Below are 15,319 nucleotides of genomic sequence, written 5' to 3' on the forward strand. Positions count from 1 at the left end.
CTTCTGAGGGATGTCAGTCTGTGCCCTACTTCCATGTTTCTGGGTCTACTGTATTCCTCAGACTGTATGTATGGAGGGACCTGGAAAGTATTATCCTAAGTGAAAGAAGCCAAGCAGAAAAAGACAAATACCACATGATCTCACTTATATACAGAATACTATGCCCTGCTTTTGTATAGCCTGTCACCTATTTCTAGTCTAGCCTACAAAGTACACATCATATCCAGCAATGTAACAAATTTTTCTTCTTATTCTCACAAAAAATGCAACAAAATAATTCATGGCAAAATTTAATAATGATAAAAATGTCACTAATAAAGATTGCCTTTACTAAACTCTTGATAGCACAAAATATATGTTTTCATTCACTGTGAGAAAAAAAATTGTGTTTAGTACTTAGATGATGCTCACAGAAAATTTTTGTATGAATGAATTCACTTAAACATGTTCATCCATTACTAACAACTTAATTAGCTATCTTATTTGCTTAGATAAAGCCAGAAAAATCCCTCAAAGTGCAGGGACCATTGGGTAAATTAGACTAATATAGACAAAAAAACCAATTTGCAAGATGGAATTATTCAGACTGGCTGCCTTTACCACTCTAATTACATATAATAGCTCTGTTCTTGCCTGCTTTCACTTGTTTGTGTGGACCTTGTCTTAAATGACAAAGTGAAGTATTTGAGGCTAAAGAAAGCAGAAGAGGGAATATTTCTAAGAGAAGCAGAAGAATCCTGGGAGCAGATGGGCAGATTAGAGAAAGAACAGCAGAGCCGTGGCAATAGCTGCACCTGTCAAAATTTGGCTTGAGAGTGTGTTCCCAGTTGATCTGATTTTAGAGCAACAAGATGGGTCCATGAAATACTTATCCTGACACTTTAAAATTGTGGATTTTACGGTTTGCTGCTGCTCCTGCTGGGCTGCCTGTTCCATTCAGCTATGCTGAATCCACATATCTGGAAATGGCATCTCTTATCAGAGGGAGGACTGCTTCCAAAAAGGCCTGTTTAGCCCAAGAGACCCTAGACTGGCAGTGAGTTCACAAGGTATTATAAAGCTTGGAATACTATTAAGAGTGGAATGTTGGGGGGAAATGTCGCATCACTCCATTTGTCAGTGAAAATGATAAATCGTGCAGTTTATTACCTGGCTCTGAATCTTGCACAGAGTGAAACTTGGTTTCAATGGGCTCTGCGTGGCTTTCAGTGGTTGACTCTTTAACTAATTTGATGTTTTTGAATCTGTACACAATAAAGACTAAGATTGTGGGCACTGTGGCTCCCATGGTGGTGGAGTTTTGAGATGTGGACTCTGTGGACACAGAAAGAAGGAAGGGGGCTGGGAGGGGCCCTGATATAGACTAGCAGCCCTGGACCCCTGTCCTTACCACCCAGAACCTCACTGCTCACCTAACGTACTACCTTTTGACTTACACGATCTACAAATCCTCTAAAGTACTATATCAAGAATTCTCACAGTCACTGATATTGCGACTCACTTTCCAGCAACAATTTGGTGAACTAAGTGCCCTGATAGAAACTCCTAAACATTTACAAAAAGGGAAAATACATTAGATAAATTTTTTTTCAAAGTCTTAATTATATCTGAGTTAACAAGAAAATAAGAAATGGTGGGTGAAGGGGAAAAAACTCAAAATGATAAAGTTGGCTTTTGCCCTGTGACCATTAACCAGATCCGAATACATTTTCAGTTCAGTTTTCATGGCTTTAAAATTGGAGCAGGTAGATAGGAAGGGGGGAAAGCCCAGGGTCTCCTAACTTGGAGACTATGAAAAGATATTATTCCATAAAGCTGGGGGAAAGAGTATAACCTCAGTGGAAAATGAGAGCAAGATTGAAGTAATGGTATTCAACCACCCACCCTTCAAAGAGAGACTGCAGAGAATCGACTTGGTTCTGAGTTAAAGGAAACACCCTTAATAAATTGTAACTACAATCCAGGCCTCATAAAGGTTTTACTTGAACTCATACGCTTATTTAATCTGAACATTTTCAGGCTAAGAATTACAAGTGTGTCTGGATTAGAACTAGGAGGGAAAAAATGCAACTATTTTCAGTATGAACATATATCCTAGGTCTCAAATTATTCCTACAGATTAAAATCTAAGAAATATTTACTCCCAGTCAAAATCATAAAACATAGAAATAAATAAGTCACCAAATACAACAGAAAAAAAGAGAACAGAATCAGATATGCAACAGTTCAGATATTGAAATTATCAAGCACAATATAATGTATATGCTTATTATTTTTTAAATAATAAAATGATCAATAAAGATCAAGAAACTATAAAATGGCCAACCACATTTAAAAAATAGCCAAGCAATTTTTAGAAATAAAAAATATAGACCTGAAAAAATGGCGGCGAAGTGAATGGAGGGACCCAGACCGTCTCCCAAGACCAAACTGGATTTACAACGAAAACAAAGGCAAACCGTCAGGAAAGGGCAGCTGAAGGACACCTTGGAGGACCACTTAACCAGAAACACCCACTCAGTCCTGGTAGGCTTGCGAGGACGGGAGAGGGAACCAAGAGCCCAGGGTCCACAGCGGCCTGGGCAGGGGCCAGGGAACTAGAGGGGAAGTTAACTCTACCGTCTTTCTTCCCACCGCACGGCCTGGAGACCCTGTAGCCGGCTAGGCTAGGCTCTCTGCTGAAGCCGCACAGACTCGCAGACCCCAGGCAAATCGGTGGGACCGGAGAACGCGGTGGAGAGTTAACGCTACCGCCTCCCTCCCTGCCGTGCACGGCCTTGGAAACTCTGCAGCCGGCTAGGCTAGGCTCTCCACTGGAGCCGCACAGACTCCTGGCCCCCAAGGAACTGGGCGGGACCAGGAAACTCGGAGGGACCGGGGAACTAGGCGGAAAATTAATTCTACTGCCTCCCCTCCTGCCGTGCAAGGCCCTGTAGCCGCTGAAGCCGCACAGACTCCTGGCCCCCAGGCAACTCGGTGGGACCGGGGAACGCGGCGGAAAATTAAGTCTACCGCCTCTCTCCCCGCCATGCACGGCCTGGAAACCCTGTAGCCGGCTAGGCTAGGCTCTCCGCTGGAGCCGCACAGACTCGCAGCCGGCTAGGCTAGGCTCTCTGCTGGAGCTGCACAGACTCGCAGACCCCAGGCAACTCGGTGGGACCGGGGAACGCGGTGGAGAGTTAACGCTACCGCCTCCCTCCCTGCCGTGCACGGCCTTGGAAACTCTGCAGCCGGCTAGGCTAGGCTCTCCGCTGGAGCCGCACAGACTCCTGGCCCCCAAGGAACTGGGCGGGACCAGGGAACTCGGAGGGACCGGGGAACTAGGCGGAAAATTAATTCTACTGCCTCCCCTCCTGCCGTGCAAGGCCCTGTAGCCGCTGAAGCCGCACAGACTCCTGGCCCCCAGGCAACTCAGTGGGACCGGGGAACGCGGCGGAAAATTAAGTCTACCGCCTCTCTCCTCCGCCGCGCACGGCCTGGAAACCCTGTAGCCGGCTAGGCTAGGCTCTCCGCTGGAGCCGCACAGACTCGCAGCCGGCTAGGCTAGGCTCTCTGCTGGAGCCGCACAGACTCGCAGCCGGCTAGGCTAGGCTCTCTGCTGAAGCCGCACAGACTCGCAGACCCCAGGCAACTCGGTGGGACCGGGGAACGCGGTGGAGAGTTAACGCTACCGCCTCCCTCCCTGCCGTGCACGGCCTTGGAAACTCTGCAGCCGGCTAGGCTAGGCTCTCCGCTGGAGCCGCACAGACTCCTGGCCCCCAAGGAACTGGGCGGGACCAGGGAACTCGGAGGGACCTGGGAACTAGGCGGAAAATTAATTCTACTGCCTCCCCTCCTGCCGTGCAAGGCCCTGTAGCCGCTGAAGCCGCATAGACTCCTGGCCCCCAGGCAACTCGGTGGGACCTGCGAACGTTGCACGGCCCTGGAAACTCTGCAGCCGCTGAAGCCCCACGGACTCACGGCCCCCAGGGAACTGGGCGGGACCAGGGAACTTGGCTGGAAATTATTCCCACCATCTCCCTTGCCACCCTGCATGGGCCCTCCTAACGCTATAGCCTGCTAAACTCTCCGCTGGAGCCACACAGACTCCCGGAGAACAGGGGACTTGGCGGGATTAAAGTGGGTCCTCTCTGGTGCATCCAAATCCAGGAGAGGGAGCCACAAACAGCAAAACACAAACACCCACTGGGAAAACTTGGCAGACTCCAAAGCCCACTGTGATAACCAAAATGGTGAGAAACAGACACAAAAGCCAAATGAAAGATCAAGAGACCTCTACAGAAGATGAAATAAATGAGGTGCAGTTAAGCAAGTTAACAGAACTAGAATTTAGAGCCATGATGTTGCGGAAGCTCAACAGCATGTGTAAGGACATGAGCAACATGAGTAAAGACATAGAAATGTTGAAAATAAACCATCTGGAAATGAAAAACCAACAGGAAGAAATGAAGAATGACATATCAGAAATGAAAAACACACTGGAAGGTCTAAAAAGCAGAGTAGGGGAAGCTGAGGACCGGATCAGTGAATTAGAAGACAGGCTAGAAGAAATCAACCAATCAGAAAACCAAAAGGAAAAAAAGATTAAGAAACAAGAAGAGAGCTTAAGAGAACTGTGGGACAACTGGAAACGTAATAATATTCGTATCATAGGAGTCCCTGAAGAAGAAGAAAGTAAGCGAGGGCTAGAGAATATATTCAAAGAAATAGTGACAGAAAACTTCCCTAATTTGGTGAAGGAAGAAGGCATTCAAGTTCAAGAAGCTCAGAGAGCCCCAAGTAAGAAGAACCCAAACAGGCCCACACCAAGACACATAGTAATCAAACTGCCAAAAATTCAAGACAAAGAGAGAATCCTAAAAGCAGCAAGAGATAAGCAACAGGTTACCTACAAAGGAACCCCCATAAGGCTCTCAGCTGACTTCTCACAAGAAACATTACAGGCTCGAAGGGAATGGCATGAAGTAATCAAGGTCATGAAAAACAAGGATCTGAATCCAAGACTACTCTACCCAGCAAGGCTATCGTTCAAAATAGAAGGTCAAATAAAGAGCTTCCCAGACAAAATAAGGCTAAGGGAGTACATTAGCACCAAACCAGCACTGCAAGAAATGTTAAAAGGACTGCTGTAATTACCAGGAGAAATGGGAAGAAAAATAGAACCACACTAAACAAAAATGGCAATAAATAAGTACATATCAATAACCACCTTAAATGTAAATGGACTGAATGCTCCCATAAAAAGACACAGAGTAGCTGATTGGATAAGAAAGCAAGACTCATCTATATGCTGTTTACAAGAAACCCACCTCACAACAAAAGACTCACACAGATTGAAAGTGAAGGGATGGAAAAAAATCTTTCAAGCAAATGGAAAAGAAAAAAAAGCTGGGGTAGCAATACTGATATCTGATAAAATAGACTTCAGATTGAAGGCCATAACTAGAGACAAAGAAGCCCACTACATAATATTGAAAGGATCTATCCAACAGGAAGATATAACATTGATAAACATATATGCACCCAATATAGGAGCACCAAAATATATTAAAAATCTTCTGGAGGACTTCAAAGGAGAAATCGATAGCAATACAATCATAACAGGGGACTTCAACACCCCGCTCACATCACTGGATAGATCCTCTAGACAAAAAATTAGCAAGGAAACAGAGACTCTAAATGAAGCACTAGACCAAATGGATTTAATAGATATCTACAGAGAACTACACCCCAAAACTACAGGATTCACATTCTTCTCAAGTGCACATGGAACATTCTCAAAGATAGACCACATGTTAGGGCACAAACTAAGTCTCTACAAGTTCAAGAAGATTGAAATTATAACAAGCATCTTCTCAGACCACAATGGTATGAAACTAGAAATCAATTGCAAGAAGAACATACAAAGACATTTTAACACATGGAAGCTAAATAGAATGTTATTAAACAATGAATGGGTCACCGAGGAAATCAAGGAAGAAATCAAAAACTTCCTGGAAACCAATGAAAATGAGGACACAACAATACAAAATCTATGGGATGCAGCAAAAGCAGTTCTGAGAGGGAAGTTTATAGCACTACAGGCCTACCTCAAAAAAGAAGAAAAATCTCTAATAGACTACCTAACCTCACAACTTAAAGAACTAGAGAGTAAACAAAAAGAAAACCCCAGAGCAAGCAGAAGAAAAGAAATAGTAAGGATCAGAGCAGAAATAAACGACATAGAGACCAAAAAAACAATCCAGAGGATCAATAAAACAAAGAGCTGGTTTTTTGAAAAGATAAACAAGATTGATGGACCCTTAGCTAGACTCACCAAGAAACAAAGAGAGAGAACCCAAATACATAAAATCAGAAATGAAACAGGAGAGATAACAACTGACCCTACAGAAATACAAAAGATCGTTAACAACTACTATGAAAAATTATACGGCAACAAATTCGAAAATCTAAGCGAAATGGACAAATTTTTAGAAACACATAGCCTCCCAAAATTGGATCAGATAGAGATTGAAAACTTGAACAGACCAATAACAACAGAGGAAATTGAAGATGTAATCAAGACTCTTCCAGCAAACAAAAGCCCAGGCCCAGATGGCTTCACAGGGGAGTTTTACCGAACATTCAAAGAAGAACTAATACCCATTCTCCTCAAACTATTTCAAAAAATTCAAGAAGAAGGAAGACTGCCAAACTCGTTTTATGAAGCCAGCATAACTCTAATTCCAAAACCAGAAAAAGACACAACAAAGAAAGAAAACTACAGGCCAATATCCCTGATGAACATAGATGCCAAAATCCTGAACAAAATACTAGCAAATCGAATCCAGCAATACTCCAGAAAAATTATCCACCATGACCAGGTGGGATTCATCCCAGGGATGCAAGGCTGGTACAATATTCGCAAATCCATAAATGTGATACACCACATAAATAAATTGAAGAATAAAAACCACATGATCATATCAATAGATGCTGAAAAAGCCTTTGACAAAATCCAGCATCCATTTCTGATAAAAACGCTCACCAGTGTGGGAATTGAGGGATCATACCTAGACATAATAAAGGCCATATATGAAAGACCTACAGCCAACATCATATTCAATGGGCAAAAACTAAAAGCATTTCCCTTAAGAACAGGAACAAGACAAGGATGCCCACTTTCGCCACTCCTATTTAACATAGTACTGGAAGTCTTAGCCACAGCAATCAGACAGGAAGAAAAAATAAAAGGGATCCAAATTGGAAAGGAGGAAGTGAAATTGTCATTATTTGCAGATGACATGATACTGTACATAGAAAATCCCAAAGACTCCACCAAAAGCTTGCTAGACTTAATAAATGAATTTGGCAAAGTAGCAGGATACAAAATTAACGTCAAGAAATCGATGGCATTCTTATACACCAATGATGAACTCACAGAAAGAGAAACTAGGCAAACAATCCCATTTACCATTGCGGCAAAAAAATTAAGATACCTAGGAATAAACTTAACCAAAGAGATAAAGGACCTATTCGCAGAAAACTACAGATCTTTGAAAAATGAAATAGAGCAAGATGTAAAAAAGTGGAAGAACATACCCTGTTCATGGATTGGGAGAATTAACATCATTAAAATGTCCATATTACCCAAAGCAATCTATAGATTCAATGCAATCCCCATCAAAATACCAACGGCATACTTCAAAGAATTAGAACAATTACTTCAAAAGTTCATATGGAACCAAAAAAGGCCTCGAATAGCCACAGCAATCTTGAAAAGGAAGAACAAAGTTGGAGGGATCACAATACCAGATTTCAGGTTATACTACAAAGCCACCATAATCAAAACAGCCTGGTACTGGCACAAGAACAGGTATATAGACCAGTGGAACAGAATAGAGAACCCAGAAATGGACCCTAGGCAATATGCTCAATTAATATTTGACAAAGGTGGCAAGAGCATACAGTGGAGTAAGGACAGCCTCTTTAATAAATGGTGCTGGGAAAATTGGACAGCTACTTGCCGAAAAATGAAACTAGACCATCAACTTACACCCTACACCAAAATAAACTCAAAATGGATAAAAGACTTAAATGTAACCCATGAATCCATAAAAATCCTAGAGGAGACTGTGGGCAACAAAATCTCAGACATAATACGCAGCAGAATTTTTACTGACACATCACCTAAGGCAATAGAAACAAAGGAGAAAATGAACACATGGGACTACATCAAACTCAAAAGCTTCTGCACAGCGAAAGATACAATCATCAAAACGGAAAGGCTACCCACTGTATGGGAGAGCATAATTGCCAATGATATATCAGATAAGGGGTTAATTTCCAATACATATAGAGTGCTCATACAACTCCACAAAAGGAAGACAAAGAATCCAATTAAAAAATGGGCAGAGGAACTAAATAGACACCTCTCCAAACAGGACATACAAATGGCTAAGAGACATATGAAGAAATGTTCATCATCACTAATCATCAGAGAGATGCAAATCAAAACAACAATGAGGTATCACCTCACACCGGTCAGAATGGCCGCCATCAACAAATCATCAAACAACAAGTGTTGGCGAGGGTGTGGAGAAAAGGGGACTCTAGTACACTGTTGGTGGGAATGCAGACTGGTGCAGCCACTATGGAAAACAATATGGTGTCACCTCAAAAAATTAAAAATTGAACTCCCATTTGACCCAGTGATCCCACTTCTAGGAATATACCCTAAGAAGCCTGAAACACCAATCAGAAAGAATATATGTACCCCCATCTTTGTAGCAGCACTATTTACAATCGCTAAGATCTGGAAACAGCCCAAGTGCCCATCAGTAGACGAATGGATTAAAAAGCTGTGGTACATATACACAATGGAGTACTACGCAGCGGTAAGAAAGAAAGATCTCTTGTCCTTTGAGACTACATGGAGGGACCTGGAAAGTATCATCCTGAGTGAAACAAGCCAAGCAGAGAAAGACAAATTTCATATGATCTCACTGATTTCTGGAATATAATGAACATAACAGTTTGAGGACAATCCCCTAAGGAGTGGGGAGCTGAGAGAGGGATGAACAACAGAATTTATATGCATATAGGCATGAACAGTGGACATGGACAACAATCGGGGGAAGGGGCGGGGAGGGAAGGGGGAGGGGGGAACCACTGGGGGAAAAAAGGAGAATCATTTGTAACAAAAATTAATCAATAAAAAAAACAAAAAAAAAAACAAAAAAAAAACAAAAAAAAAAAAAAAAGAAATAAAAAATATAAAAAATGAAATTAGGAACTTAATAAACAGACTTAATAATGAGAGTTTTACTTAACAGTAAGACATATCTGAAAACCACAGAACAGAAAGGCAAAAAGATGGAAAATATTTTTAAATGTTAAAACATGGAAGACGGAATGAGAAAGCCTAACTTTTTTTTTCTTTATTTTTTTACAGAGAGGAAGGGAGAAGGAGAAAGAGATTGAAACATCGATGAAAGAGAACATCGATTGGCCGCCTCCTGCACGCCCCCCCACAGCCTGGGCATGTGCCCTGACCAGGAATCAAACTGGTGACTTCTAGGTGCATGGGTTGATACTCAACCACTGAGCCACACTGGCTGGGTCAGAAAGTCTAACATTTTAATCAAGGAAGTTCTCTCTATCTTAATAAAATTCAAGTAAGATGAGCAAAAAAGATATCTATTGCTTAGTGAAATCACTATAAAACCAGAAAAATATGACAGAGAATTTCATAAAACATAAGGAAATATAGATATACTTTTTAAAAAAAGAATAATTATACCAACAGTAGACTTTTTAGTGGCACCAATGCAAGCCACAAGCAAGTGGAATATTTTCAATGTGATGGGGGGAAAATCATCAATCTAGAATTCTATATCAAGAAAAAATATCTTATTGAAAAAATAACAAACAAGATATTGTTGTATAATGAAAAAATTAGGGTTTGTTCACCAACAGACCTTCACTGATGGAACACTGAGAAGCAAGAGGAAATAAGGAGCAGAGGCACTAGTAAACAGTCAGATAACTCTAAATATATATGGACTAAATTAAACAACAATGATGTATTGTGGGATTAAAAGATAAAACTAAAATACATAACTATAATAACATAAAGTTGGGGAGAAGAATTTGAATTTAATGATTTTAAGGTCATTGTCTGTTTTGGAAGAGAGTAAATTATTGAGTAAATGTAGATGTGGAAAATATGCATAATGAATGTTCTGGAATAATCACTAAAAATAATTAACTAATCCTAAAAAAAGCAAGAACAGAGAAAAAAGAAGTATAGAATAACGCAAAATAATCAAAAAGCAAAATCTATGACTATAAAATAAATCTAAATACTTCAGTAATTACAATAAATATGTTTTGAAAATATTCCATTTAAGACAGAGTTGATGACTAATTTCTTGGATTTTTATCATGGATTCTTTTTATATCCTCTTTACAAAAGCTACATCTAAGATATAGAATGTAAAAATATTGAAAGTAAAATAATAGAAAAAGATATACCCATCAAACATTAACCAAAAGAAACTGATATCACTCTTTTGGTATCAGACAAAATTAACTTTAAGGTAAAAAAAATAGTGTTAAAGATAAAAAGGTCACTGCATAACAATAAAAGATTCAGAAATATGTAAAACTCCTGAACAGTTATTCACATAGTACCATTGCCTTTCAATATAAAGAGCAAAATTCAAGAGAATTACAGGAAAAAATTTAACTAAAGCAAACAAAATACTAGTAAGGACAGTGAAAATTACAATTGATACAATTACAATCACACAATAACAAAGGAAACAACTGATAGTCTACAATGTAGTGTGTTGCCAGCATTTTTTAGATACTACATTTTATATTTTCATACCCCATCTTGTCCACAAAACACCCATCTGTGTCTCCTATTTCTGATGAGAAGAGAAAGGCAATTATTCTTGAGATGAAACTCAAGATAATTGCCCAACTTTAGGCAAAAGTAAGTGCTCTGAGCGTGTTTAAGGTAGGCCAGGCTAAGCTATGACATTCAGTAGGTTAGATGTATTAAATGCATTTTTGACTTATTGTAATTTCAAGATACATTGGGTTTATAGACATAACCCCATCATAAGTCAAGGAGCATCTGTACACATTATTTTCAAGCTCACAGAAAACAATAACAAAATCCACCAAATAAATGTTTATATTGCTTGTCCCAACAGATTTCAAAGAGCTGGTATTATAACCATTACATTTTCTGATCCAAATAAATTTAGAAGAAATCAAAAGCAAAAATAAAACTATTAAAAATTCCATATGTTTAGAAATTGACATGTACTGATAAATAATCAAGGGGATGAAAAGGAAGCCATAAAAATAAACATTTTAAACTGAAAGTCATGGTAATACTGTATATTAAATTGGGTAGAATGCATCTGAAATAGTATTTGCAAACTTAAACATATATTAGTATAAAAGAAACTATAGAAATTCATACGAGGTAAGTATGCAACTAGTTTTAATACCTACTGTCTATGTGACCTTGAGCAAGTGACTTACCTCTCTGTGCTTCAGTGCCTCAGTTCCGCATCTGTAGAATAGAAAAACTAACAGCAGTTATTCAGGATTGCCGTGAAGATTAAATGGGTGTACTAGATATTTCATCTTTGCTTCTCCAGATCTACTCTCCCGCCTTCTTCACTGTGATTTGTATCTTGGCAGGCTGACCTGTGTACAGGACAATAACCAGACATTCTTGCTTTCTGGGGGTTCAAGCACCAGCAGAAGATTGGTTGGTCAGAGGAGAAGGAATTAGGGTATTTATTTATGTGGCTCCTCAACTCCAGGCCACAACTTGGCAACAGCTGCATCCCAAAACCCAAGGCCACCAGTCCTGTTCAGTGGCTTTTCCTCATCAGGTCCCAGTAACCACTGCTTACTCTTATACTTAAGGCTTAGAGGTGATAACAGCTTCCATTGTTGTCTGCCCCAGAGGGTTCATCATCCACTGTTGGTTTCTTTTCATTATAACAACGAAGTCATAAACAGTTCCTTCATTAAATTCTCTTCAATTACTCACTTTGTGTTTGTTTCCCATCAGGACTCTGACTGACACAATGAGTCAATAAACAAAATATTAATATATAATGCCTGGCACATAGTAAGCTTTATATAAGCAGTAGTCACTGTTATTATTGTTGTTGTTATGTCAATTCAGGCAGGGAAAAAAGCATTAGATAATTTAATATCCACTAATGGCTGTTTCATGGCATACTAACAAAGTAAGAATAAAAGAGAATGTTCTTAAATACAACAGACAATTTTCCATTCTTACCTTACTTGATCCTCTCAGGAGTTCCCCTAATCACACTGTCTTGAAACATTGCCTGCCCTTAGCCTTCACATCACATTGGCCTGATCTTTCTCCTACCTTTATGATCATTCTTTCTACTTTTATAGGCTCTTTCCTCTGCTTATTCTTTACATACTGGCATTGCTAAGGTTGTTCCCTGCTTCTTATCTTTTTATTTGCTTTGGAATATTTACTGACAGATTTGTTGTTAATAATTCCCAAATCTCAACCCCCAACCCAGACTTCTTCCCTGAGTTTTGAACCCATACACAACTACTCTTAAATGACCCACAGGGACCTCAAATTCAGTCTTTCCAGAGAGTGCCTCATTATTTCCTCCAACTTTGCTCTTCCTCTGATGTTCCTGATTTTAATAAAGCCTCCATGTGCACCCAGCCATCCAAGCCTGAAACCTAAGAAATCATCTCAGATCTTCATTTTTCCTACCTCCCCTTTCTATCTATTCTACCAGTATCTCTCAACACCATCTGCCTTTCATCTCATCTGCCATCCTTGCCTGCACTATTGTAACAGTATACTAACTAGTCTCAGTCTCTCTCTCTCTTGGCTTCTTCAACATCATTATCAAGGCTGTAATTTTTCCTAGTGATCAGCTTACTCCTGCTTAGGGTCTTTCAATGAATGGTCCATATTGCCCTAAGGATAGAGTCCAGACTTTTATTGTGGCCTCCAAGGTCCTTCATAAATTGATACCTCCACACTCGCTCCTTGAGTTCTTCTCTCACACAATCCATACTGAATCATGGCTATTTACTCCCTTGAAAATGGCCTTCTCCCCTAGCTCTGGCTGGATAATATGCACTGTTTTCCCTGCCAGAAATACTTTCCCCTTTTATAAGAATAATTTTAAGCTCTGGAATATGTACCTTTTATATTTTTATTCTACTTGTTATGGAAAATTTTAAACATACACAAAAGTAGACAAAATAATTTAATAAAGCTCGATTTCCCATCTCTCAGATTAAAATATTATCAATTATGCCAATCTTGTTTCAACTATATCCCCATCCACTTACCCCTTCCAATATTATTTTGACATCATATTATTTCATTTGTAAGATTTTTAATATGCATCTCTAAATTATAAAAACATTTTTTCTTACTATAACTACATTACTTTTTACATATTTAAAAAGTTAATTAAAAGTATCAACTATCTCCCTGGCCGGTTTGGCTTAGCGGTTGGAGCGTCGGCCTGCGGTCCTGAGAGACACGGGTTCGGTTCCCGCTAAGGGCACGTACCTCGGTTGCAGTTTGCCCCCGGCCCTGGTTGGTCGTGCGGGTGGCAGCCACTCGATGTGTCCCTTCACATCGATGTTTCTCTCTCTCTCCCTCCCGCTCTATCTGAACAAAAAAATGGAAAAATGTCCTCGGGTGAGGATAAAAAATAAAAATAAAAAAAAGTATCAACTATCCAGTAGTGTTCAAACATCCAACTGCTTCATAAATTCCTTACATATAAAATTACTTATAATTTCTTTATATGACTCAAGATTCAAATACATTTGCTGCATTGTGATTAATTGATGAAGCTCTAAATCTCTTTTAATCTCAGATGTCTAATTCATCTTTTACAATTTATTAATTGAAGAAAACTGGTTGGATGCCCTGTAGAGTTCTCCACATTCTGGATGATTCTGACTTCATCCCTATTGTGTCATTTAACATGTTTCTCTGTCCTCCACATTTACCGTACCTTGGTAATTGGATCTAGAAACTTAATCAGAGTCGAGTTGTTCTTGTTTGTTTTCCAAGACTACATCATAGATTGTGCAGGATTTGCCTATCAAAAATATATAATGTCTGCTTTTCTCTCTTATTGTAATGTAAGCAGTTGTGATAATCAGTGCTTGAGTCCACTGATTGAATAAGAGTTGGTAAATTACTTGACTACTGTCCAAACATCATTTTTAATCTTCCTGTCTAAACTTAATATATTCCTCTTTTTTGAAATTCTTCCCTGGCTCTTCCCATCAGTGTCTACTTCCATACTAGGCTGTGTTCTCCTGATATCATACTCTTTATCTCACATTGTTGTTACCTGTTCAATTGAGTATCTGCTCCACCACAATGGAAATCTTATGTGGTGGGGAACGTATCTTCTTACTTACCATTAAATCCTCAAAACCTAGCACAATGTCTGGCATACAGTAAGAGTACAAGAAGTGTAGAAAGAGAAAAAGAAAGAAGAAGGGGGAGAGATAGAGAAGGAGAAAGGGAGGGAGGAAGGAAAGGAGAAAGAGAAAAACCTTTTAAAAGTTAGTGAGAGGGATGAGTTTTAAACGTGTGGATTGGTGACAATAGACTTCAGTCACAGATGAACATAATGGAAGTAGAAAAGAGAAGCACACGCAGGGTTACCTGAACTTATTTTTCTTGCTAGAATTAGGTCATTTAACAAGGATGGCTCAGCTACTTTCAGACATAGACAGATGGATTTAAAGTTGTAAATTCTCTCAGATGGGGTTAAAATAGTACAGAAAATAATGCATTAAAGAGAAAGCTGAGCCCTGGTCAGTGTTGCTCAATGGTTAGAGTGTCAGTCCTTGAACCGAGGTGTCCTGGGTTTGAGTCCTGGTCAAGTGTATGTACCTGGGTTGCAAGTTTGATCCCCAGCCCTGGTCAGATCACATGAGGAGGCAACCAATGAATGTGTTCTCTCACATCAATGTCTCTCTCTCTCTCTCTCCCCCTTCCTTTCTACTCTTCCTAAAAATTAATGAAAAAAAAAAAAAACTTCAGGTAAGGAATAACAAAAAAAAAAGAGGAAGATGAGATATTAAAGAAATAATCTGGAAGCCCTATAGTAATTGAACTGAAAAAACAAAACAAAAAACCCCTGAATGGTAATGGGAAGAAATGTCAAAAATGTATTACTCAGTGTCCTTCCAACACCCACTTTCTGCTGTCTTCTCTCTGACAAGTATTTTCAAGGGGAGTTTCAAACTTCTCTCTTCTCTCTAT

Source organism: Molossus molossus, unplaced genomic scaffold (assembly GCF_014108415.1).
Source record: "Molossus molossus isolate mMolMol1 unplaced genomic scaffold, mMolMol1.p scaffold_m16_p_8, whole genome shotgun sequence".
Taxonomy (NCBI): Eukaryota; Metazoa; Chordata; class Mammalia; order Chiroptera; family Molossidae; genus Molossus; species Molossus molossus.